Raw genomic sequence first — 9,826 nt, forward strand, 5'->3', positions numbered from 1 at the left:
AAGTATGATCCTTCTATTCCCACTTTACTGAGAGTGATTATCAAAAAAGTGTGCTGGATTTTGTCAAATGCTTTTTTTGCATCTATTGATATGATCATGTAGTTTTTATCTTTCAATTTTGTTATGTGATATATCACATTTATTGATTTGCAAATATTGTACCAGCATTGATGAACCCAAGAGACCCACACCCTAGACACATTATGCATAAAATGGCAATTGTTAAATTCAAAGAAAGAATCTTAAAGGCACAAGAGAGACAGAAAATTACCTTCAAAGGAGTTCCCATTAGAATGTCAGCTGACTTCTCTATATAAAAACTTCAGGCCAGAAGGGAGTGGCATGAAGTACTCAAAGTAATGATAAATAAGGGCCTAAATCAAAGACTACTATATCCAGCAAGGCTATCATTTAAAATTGAAGATGAAATAAATGCTTTCCAGACAAAAAGGAAGGTTAAAGAAGTACATTAACATCAAACCAACAATGCAAGAAATGTTAAAGATATTACTTTAATAAGAAGAAAAGGAGACTGAGAGGATCATAGACATAAAGCAAATAAAAATGGCACTAAATAAATGCCTATTAATAATAACCTTAAATGTAAATGAATTAAATGCTCAAGTCAAAAGACATAGAGTGACTGAATGGATATGAAAACATGATCCATATATATGCTGTCTACAAGAGGCTCACCTCAGAACAAAAAATACACACAGACTGAGTGAAGGGATGCAAAAATATATTCCATGCAAATGGAAAGGAAAAAGAAAGCTCGGGTAGCAATACTCATATCAGACAAAATAGACTTCAAAATGAAGGCCATAACAAGAGACAAAGAAGGTCACCACAAGAGAAAAAGAAGGCCATTTCATAATAGTAAAGGGAATGATTCAACTAGAAAATATAACCCTTGTAATCATATATGCATCCAATATAGGAGCACCCAAATAATTAAAAAAAAAACAAAAACTATTGATGGGCTTCATGGAAGAGATTAACAGCAATACAGCATAGAAGAGACCTTTAACACCCCAGTGACATCATTGGATAGATCTTCCAGACAAAAAATGAATAAGGAAACAGAGGCCTTAAATGACACATTATGTTAAATTGATCAAGATGATATCTACAGAACATTTCACATCAAAGCAACAGGTTCTCAAGTGCACATGGAACATTCTCAAATATAGACCACATGTTAGGACACAAAATAAGTTTATACAAATTCAAGAAGATTGATATAATAACAAGAATTTTCTCAGATCACAATGGCATGAAGTTAGAAATCAACTACAGTAAAAAAAAAAAACCAAAAAAAAAAAAACAACAACTCAAAAGCACTCAAATACATGAAGGCTAAATAGCATGTTATTCAACAATGAATGGTTGAATGGTTTACCAGTAAGATCAAGAAAGAAATTAAAAACTCCTTGGAAACAAATAAAAATGAGCACACTACTACTCAAAACCTTTGGGACATAGGATAAGCAGTCCTGATAGGTAAGTTCGTAGCATTACAGGCCCATCTCAAGAAATAAGGAAAAGGACTTATAAAATATCTAGCCCTCCTACTAAAGGAATTAGAAATAAATACAGCAAGAAAATCCCAGAGTATAAAGAAGGAACTATTAAAGATCAGAGTAGAAATAAATGACATAGAGACAAAAAAGTACAAAAGACCAGTAAATCTAAAAGCTGGTTCTTTGAAAAGATAAACAAGATTGATGAACCCCTAGCCAGACTCATCAAGAAACAAAGAGAGAAGGCCAAAATAAATTAAATCAGAAATGAAAGAGGTGTTATAACATGGACACCAGAAAAATACAAAGGATTGTAAGAAAATACTATGAACAACTATATGCTAACAAACTGGACAATCTGACAAAATGGACAAATTCCTAGAAACATACAATCTTCCAAACTCAATACGGAAGAATCTGAAAACCTGAATAGGCCAATGACAATTGATGAAATTGAGGCAGCAAGTTAAAAACAAACAAACAAACAAAAAACTTCCAGCAAACAAAAGTCCTGGACCAGATGGATTTACTGCTGAATTTTACCAAACATTCAAAGAAGATCTAGCACCTACCCTCCTCAAACTATTCCAAAAGATTCAAGAGGAAAGAACACTTCTAAGCTCTTTTTATGAAGCTAGCATTATCCTAATTCCAAAACCAGATAAAGACACTACAAAGAGAGAAAATTACAGCCTTATATCCCTGATGAATATAGATGCTAAAATCCTCAACAAAATATTAGCAAATCAGATACAGCAATATATTAAAAAGATCATACACCCTAATCAAATGGGATTTACTCCAGAGTATCATTTCTTTAAAATAATTAGAAAATATTAAATATTGAATTGTAATATTGAAGTATTATGTCATGCCATGTTATTCTATGAATGGCAGTTTATATATTCAGAGCAGACATTCAAAATAACTTTTCTCTTTACATTGGGCCTGAATGTTATGCTTAAGACTAAAGTATACATCTTTTCTTCATTACTTACCCATTTGAATATCATGAAAGCCAGCTCCTTTGCTAAAATATGCAGATTGAACTTAGATTAAAAATATATTTAATCTCTTTTTGAGCTAATTGTAATTGTGCTGTTTACCAGGAAAATATAAATTTTGATAGACTTGAGACTATCTCAAATTAAAAAGGAAAATTTAAAATTCTCAAAGATAAGTAAGCTATAAATTAAAAAAAATGGAGTAAAGGGGAATCAGTCCAAAGGAGTAATGGAAAGAAAAAAAAAAACAAGGAAAAACTTTGAAGGGATAAATAAAGACAATATAAGATCCTATTGCCTATTTTTATCAGTAAAAAATAGTAATAAGAAAGCACTAGAGATGCATTTTAAAAAATTGTTCATTAAGATACAGAGTCTCAGTGTAGATAAAAATAAGATAATCCTATCTAATAAAAAAGAAACATAGTAATTAGCCATACCTCCGCTACCTTTCCCATTGGCTAATCAGGGTGATATGCAAATTAACTGCCAGCCAAGATGTCGGCTGGCAGCCAGGCAGCTTGAAGGGAACATGAGGCTTGCTTGCTTCAGTGACGGAGGACTCCAACGTTCCCCGCCTGCTGCTGTTGGCCTCTGAGCTTGCAGTTTGAAACATGTTACAAATATAGAAGCTAAACAAAACCCCAGAAACCTGCTTTCAGCGAGCCGGGATCTCAGAGCTGGAGTTGAAACAGTGTTTCGATTATAGAACCCAAACAAACCAGATACCTGCTTTCAGCAGCCGAGGCCTAAGAGCTGGATCCAAGCCTCAGAGCTAAAGCTGGCCCAGAATAAAAAAGAAAAGAAAAAAAGGAGCTGTTGGGAGCTTCAGTCACCCGCCAGCCTGAAAACAGCCCTCAGCCCCTCACCCAGACTGGCCAGGCACCCCAGTGGGGACCCCCACCCTGATCCAGGACACCCTTCAGGGCAAACCAGCCAGTCCCCACCCATGCACCAGGACTCTATCCTATATAGTAAAAGGGTAATATGCCTCCCAGCACCGGGATCAGCAGAGCCGTGAGGCCTCCCGGCACTGGGATCAGCGTGACAGGGGGCAGCGCCCAAACCCCCTGATCGCCCTGTGGCTCTGTGTGTGACAGGGGGCGGGGCCCACAGCCTCCCTATCCGCCCTGCTCTGTGCCTGATAGGGGGGAGCTCCCTAACCCCCTGATCCCCCTCTGGCTCTGTGTGTGACAGGGTGCGGCGCCCCAACCCCTTGATCGGCTCTGATCTGTGTGTGACAGGGTGAGGCGCCCCAACCCCCCCCGCTCCCCACTGGCCCTGCTCTGTGTGTGACGGGGTAGAGCCATAACCTCCCCATCGGCCCTGCCCTGAGTGTGACAGGGTATGGCGCCCCAACCCCCTGATCCGCCCTGCTCTGTATGTGACAGCGGGCGGTGCCCCAACTCCCCTATCGGCCCTACTCTGCAAGTGACAGAGGGGAGCGCCCCAACCCCCTGATTGACCCTACTCTGTGCATGACAGGGTACGGAGACCCAAGCCCCCTGATTGGCCTTGCTCTGTGAGTGACAGGGGGCAGTGCCTCAATCCCCTGATTGGCCCTGCTCTGTGTATGACAGGGTATGGAGCCCCAACCCCCCTGATGGGCCCTGCTCTGTGCGTGACAGGGGCCATCGCTCCAACCCCCTTATTGGCCGTGCTCTGTGTGTGACAGGGGTTGGCACCGCAACCTCCCCATTGACCCTGCCTTGAGTGTGACAGGGGGCGGTGCCCAAACCCCCCAATTGGCCCTACCCTAAGCGCAACTGAGGGTGGCATCGCAACCTCCTGATCTGCCCTGCTTTGTGCATCACAGGGGCGGCGCCCCAACTCCCCAATCATCCCTGCTCTGAACCTGACCAGGGATTGGGCCTGCCCTCTGCCACTAGGGAGCAGGCATAAGCCAGCAGGTCATTATCTCCCGAGGGGTCCCAGACTGCGAGAGGGCACAGGCCGGGCTGAGGGATCCCTCCCTCCCCCGCGAGTACACAAATTTTTGTGCACAAGGCCTCTAGTTAAAGTATAAAATCCAGCTAATGTCCATTCTCTTTACAAAAATAAATATAGGCCAACTCCTAAACCAACCTCCCCAATTAAGCAACTTTGGATATGATAGTGTATTATTTTTTTTAATTAAAACTTTTTTGTTCAAATTATTACAATTGTTCCTCTTTTTTCCCCCCATAACTCCCCTCCTCCCAGTTCCCGCAACACCCCCCATCCTCATTCCCCACCCACTGTCCTCATCCATAGGTGCACCATTTTTGTCCAGTCTCTTCCCGCATCTCCCACACCCCTTTCCCCCCCAAGAATAGTCAGTCCATTCCCTTTCTATGTCCCTGATTCTATTATGATCACCAGATTATTTGTTCACTTGATTCTTAGATTCAGTTGTTGATAGATGCATGTTTGTTGTTCATAATTTGTATCTTTACCTTTTTCTTCTTCTTCCTCTTCTTAAAGGATACCTTTCAGCATTTCATATAATACTGCTTTGGTCGTGATGAACTCCTTTAGCTTTTCCTTATCTGTGAAGCTCTTTATCTGACCTTCAGATCTGAATGATAGCTTTGCTGGATAAAGTAATCTTGGTTGTAGGTTCTTGGTATTCATCACTTTGAATATTTCTTGCCATTCCCTTCTGACCTGCAAAGTTTCTGTTGAGAAATCAGCTGACAGTCATATGGGTATTCCCTTGTAGGTAACTGAGTTTCTTTCTCTTGCTGCTTTTAAGTTTCTCTCTTTGTCTTTTGCTCTTGGCATTTTAATTATGATGTGTCTTGGTGTGGTCCTCTTTGGATTCCTTTTGTTTGGGGTTCTCTGTGTTTCCTGGACCTGTAAGTCTATTTCTTTCACCAGGTGGGGGAAGTTTTCTGTCATTATTTCTTCAAATAGGTTTTCAATATCTTGCTCTCTCTCATCTTCTGGCACCCCTATAATTCTGATGTTGGTACACTTGAAGCTGTCCCAGAGGCTCCTTACACTATCTTCGTATTTTCGGATTCTTTTTTCATTTTGCTTTTCTGGTTGGGTGTTTTTGCTCCTTCGCATTTCAAATCTTTGCCTTGATTCTTGCGCTCCTCTGGTCTGCTGTTGGGAGTCTGTATAGTATTCGTTATTTCAGTCCGTGTATGCTTAATTTCTAGTTGGTTCTTTATCATAACATCGAGGGTCTCATTAGATTTCTTGAGGATCTCACTATATTTATCGGCGGCTTCTAGACAGTTCTTAAGAGACCTTAAAAGTGTGGTTCTGAACTCAATATCCTCCATTGACAGTTTTGTCCTGTTTCTTTGTCTCCGCATTTTTTATGCTTTCTTGGTGCACCCCCTAGTGGTCTTTGTGGGCAGTCCAGTCTTGTTAAGCCTTGATTGTTGTCGGCAATACCAGGGGTGATTTTGACCTCCAGGCTAACTGGCTATGAGAGTCCACTGTGTCTGCAGTGGGAGAGCTTCTGTGCTGGATCTCTAGGGCGGTGCTAATCTAGCATTTGCCTGAGGCTATCCGGCAAATGGCTCTGTGCAGGGCTTGGGCGGGGTGGGTCCCCGGGGATCTACAGGGTGGGCCAGAGCGAGAAGTTATGGTTACTCTCAGTTCTGTCCCTAGGGGCTCTGCCTCACAGAGTCCCAGCAACCACTGCAAACCTCAGAGAGAAAGTTGCCTTCGAGTTCCGACCGAAGCCAGACAGTCCCGCTTCTCCCATTTGAGTCTGGGTCCCTAGAGACTCGCCCGGATCTGGAGCTCAGAGTCTGAAACTCCCTCCTGATTGAAAACATCAACCCTGCCCTCCGCCTCCAGCCCGCTCTGCGTGCACTCCGCACCTTAGTATTTCACTTCAGCACTGTGCCTCCTCTGAGTCTGGGTATGATATTCTCTTACCTCCTAGTTGTAGAACTTCCACTCAGCCAACCTTCCTGTGGTTCTGGATGATGTCTGTTCCATCTTTTAGTTGTTTTTTGAAGTGGTTGTTCGAGGCAGCAATCTCCGGCGTTAACCTATGCCGCCATCTTGGTTTCTGATAGTGTATTATTGAAAACAGAGTTTGGGCCTGGCCAGTGTTACTTAGTGGTTGAGCATCAACTTATGAACCAGGAGGTCATAGTTCAATTTGGAATCAGGGCAAATGCCAGGGTTGCTGGCTTGATCCCCCTTTAGGGGGTATGTGGGAGGCAGTTGATCCATGATTCTCTCTCATATTTGATGTTTGTATGTCTCTTTACCTCTCCTTCTTCTCTAAAATCAATAAAAATAATTTTATTTTATTTTATTTTATTTTATTTTTTAAATATATTTTTTTGATTTTTTACAGAGAGGAAGGAAGAGAGACAGAGAGTTAGAAACATCGATGAGAGAGAAACATTGATCAGCCGCCTCCTGCACACCCCCCACTGGGGATGTGCCCGCAACCCAGGTACATGCCCTTGACCGGAATCGAACCTGGGACCCCTCAGTCCGCAGGCCGATGCTCTATCCACTGAGCCAAACCGGTTTCGGCAATAAAAATAATTTTAAAAAGAAAACAAAGTTTGGTATAATTTTCAGAAATACAAATGGAAGGGCTGATAATCAACAAAATATAGAGAAAGTGAACATTATTAAAAAGTTGCATTTCTAGAAACCTGAATTTATATTTTATAACACACATGTGAAAAATTAATAATTTACTATGTGCTAGGCAGAAAGATTCAAGGGGTCTGAGTCTTTGAATATCTGAAACAAAACCAGAAAATGTCTCTTAATTTTCTTATTTTATAAGGAAAATAAATGATATTGATGTATAAGCCATTGCTCATTGGGTTTTCCTGTAAGTCAGCTAAACTATTTCTAAAATACAGTTACCAAATAAACCCCAATAATAATTTCTATAGGCATTTATGTCTTTATAAATATGTTATTATTAGAGTAAGGTTGTTAATTTGCCTCTGATTACAAAGGTTTTGAGTGATTTTCTCTAAAAACACTTTTCCTAATAGATTCTTAAGTATTAGATATTGAAGAAAATGAATATGCATGTGTTCATGTGTGTGCTATTATAGCAGAAGCATAGATAATATGAGAGGAGAGGGAAATGAAAGGATAAGGAAGTTTCAACCTTTCAGGTAACAGTTTTAGCTAACAGTTTTGTTTTTTATTTATTTAAAAGACATGAAATCTGTCAAAATATTAGTGTTATTTAAAGCTATGGCTATTATCTATATACTAGAGGCCTGGTGCACAGATTCATGCACCGGTGGGGTCCCTTGACCTGGCCTGCGGGGATAGAGCCGAAACTGGCTCTCCGACATCCCCTGAGGGGTCTTGGATTGAGAGAGGGCACAGGCCGGGCTGAGGGAACCCCCTTCCCCCCGAGTGCACAAATTTTTGTGCACTGGGCCTCTAGTTGCTTAATAAAATTCTATAGGTTTCAAGTATATTATTGTATATACATCATCTGTTTACTGAATTGTGTGTTCACTACTCAGTCAAGTCTCCTTCTGATAGGTAGGAAGTTAGACTTGAGCAGTAGGGTGGGGCCTGCCTTGGGGACCTGACAGGGGTTGGACCAACATTGCCTTCAGGCCACCTCTCTATGGGTGGCTCAGCAGCCAGCAGACTGCCAGCAGGCAGATTCAGAACCAGCCAATTCATGGTGCAAGCTCAGAGGAAAATGACATGACCTCACTGTGACCTTACTAGGGCCCTGGAGTAATTATAATAAAATTTGCATTGCGGTGTTGACCTACCCTGTGGGTTTTTCTGTATGCATCATGTGAAAGGGCATGCCCAGAAGAAATATAATTATGTAACTTTTTTCTGTCAATCATCCCTGAATGCAAATGAAAGTCTCTCCACTCAGAAAACCCCTCTTTTAAACCATATAATCCAGGAGTTAGGGCCATTGTCTCTTTGGACTGGCCAGCTCCTCCTTTGGAGTGTATCTTCAATAAACCCCACTTTGCTTTGCTTTCATTTGTGTTGACTTTAAAATCTTTTCTGCTTCAATGAGAAGAACTGAGGTTCCAGCCAGTAGCCCAAATCAGTTACACTTCTGTCACCATTTATCCCTCCTTTACCTTCTACCTCTCCCATCCCCTTTCCCTCTGGTAATCACCATAATGTTTCCTGTGTCTATGAGTGTTGTTTTTCTTTTCTTTCCTTTTTGCTTAATCCCTTCACCTTTTCCACCCAGCACCCCAAACCCCCTCCCCTCGGATAGCTGTCAGTCTGTTCTCAGTATCTGTTTCTAATCAAACAACAAAGCTGCTGAATCTTAAAGTCTTAACAAATGCTGCAGCTTATTTTCATTGAACAATAAACCTTTTATTTTGATTATTCCTATTAAATACAAATTTTTGTTTTTTCAGTGGTTTGCATTTGCTAAACAGTCGTGACAGACAGTTTACATCGTGGCTATTGCTTTCAGGGGATTGCATCGGATGATGCTCATTTCCATCCATCAGCCTTCTCTATCGGGGTTGGCCACAAGTCCTGATTGGGCTGCCAGGGCTCCATTCTGCTGAATATGACATTCCTGAAATCTCACGGATGTTTTTTCCATTATTTAAAAATATTTCTACAGTGTTCTGAACAGGGGGTCTCATCAGGTTTTCTTGTTTTGAAGTCTTTACACCATCCAAATATCAGGTTTCTGTAAGTTTTTTGTAGGTTCTAATAAACTGCTTATACTGTTTCACCTGACTGAATTCTGGTAGTTGTGCAGCCATATTCTTTGGTTACATTTTTTAGTCACCTTTTCTGGTGCATGAGTTTCTTTTCTGTTTTGGAAAAGCAGTTCAACCTTTGCTTGAATGTCTCTAGTGAAGTTTGACTTCTTACTTAATCACAGACTTTCCCATGAGACACCAGTATGAGCCTTAAGGCTGAGCCAGTCAAGTCTGAGGTTGGAGAGTTGGGGTCAGGGTGGACGCCAGGCTACTGGATAGCAGAGAACCTAAAGAAGCCTGAATTGTTGAGTCAGAGCATGGTGGCAGCTGCCCTGAGAGTTGCGAAGACCTATAGTGGTCTTCACTTGAGTGAGAAATAATTTTCATATGTTTGGGATTCTGGGTTAATTTGTCATTGAAGAATCACTTGGCCTAATCTGACCAATAGAGATGGCATTGGCAATTGAAGTCATTGGAGATAAGAGAAAAAAGCCAACAGAAGCAATAACTAACCATTAGTGAGCACTTACCAAGCTTTGTTCAATGTACTTGAATGAATTATCATGTTAACTCCCACAATAACGTACTTAAGAGATGAACAGACTGAGGTATAGAGAAATCTAATAACTCACCTAGGGTCCAGTTTATAAGACCT

General features: G+C 41.2%; 1 pseudogene; it reads right to left on the reverse strand.

Annotated features, from left to right (window-relative positions):
• Nucleotides 1–8,963: 8,963 nt before the first annotated feature.
• LOC132233196 (mitochondrial import inner membrane translocase subunit Tim9-like) lies at nt 8,964–9,231 on the reverse strand (annotated as a pseudogene).
• Between the last annotated feature and the right edge of the window lie 595 nt (nt 9,232–9,826).

The sequence above is a fragment of the Myotis daubentonii genome, chromosome 1, assembly GCF_963259705.1.
Source record: "Myotis daubentonii chromosome 1, mMyoDau2.1, whole genome shotgun sequence".
Lineage (NCBI taxonomy): Eukaryota > Metazoa > Chordata > Mammalia > Chiroptera > Vespertilionidae > Myotis > Myotis daubentonii.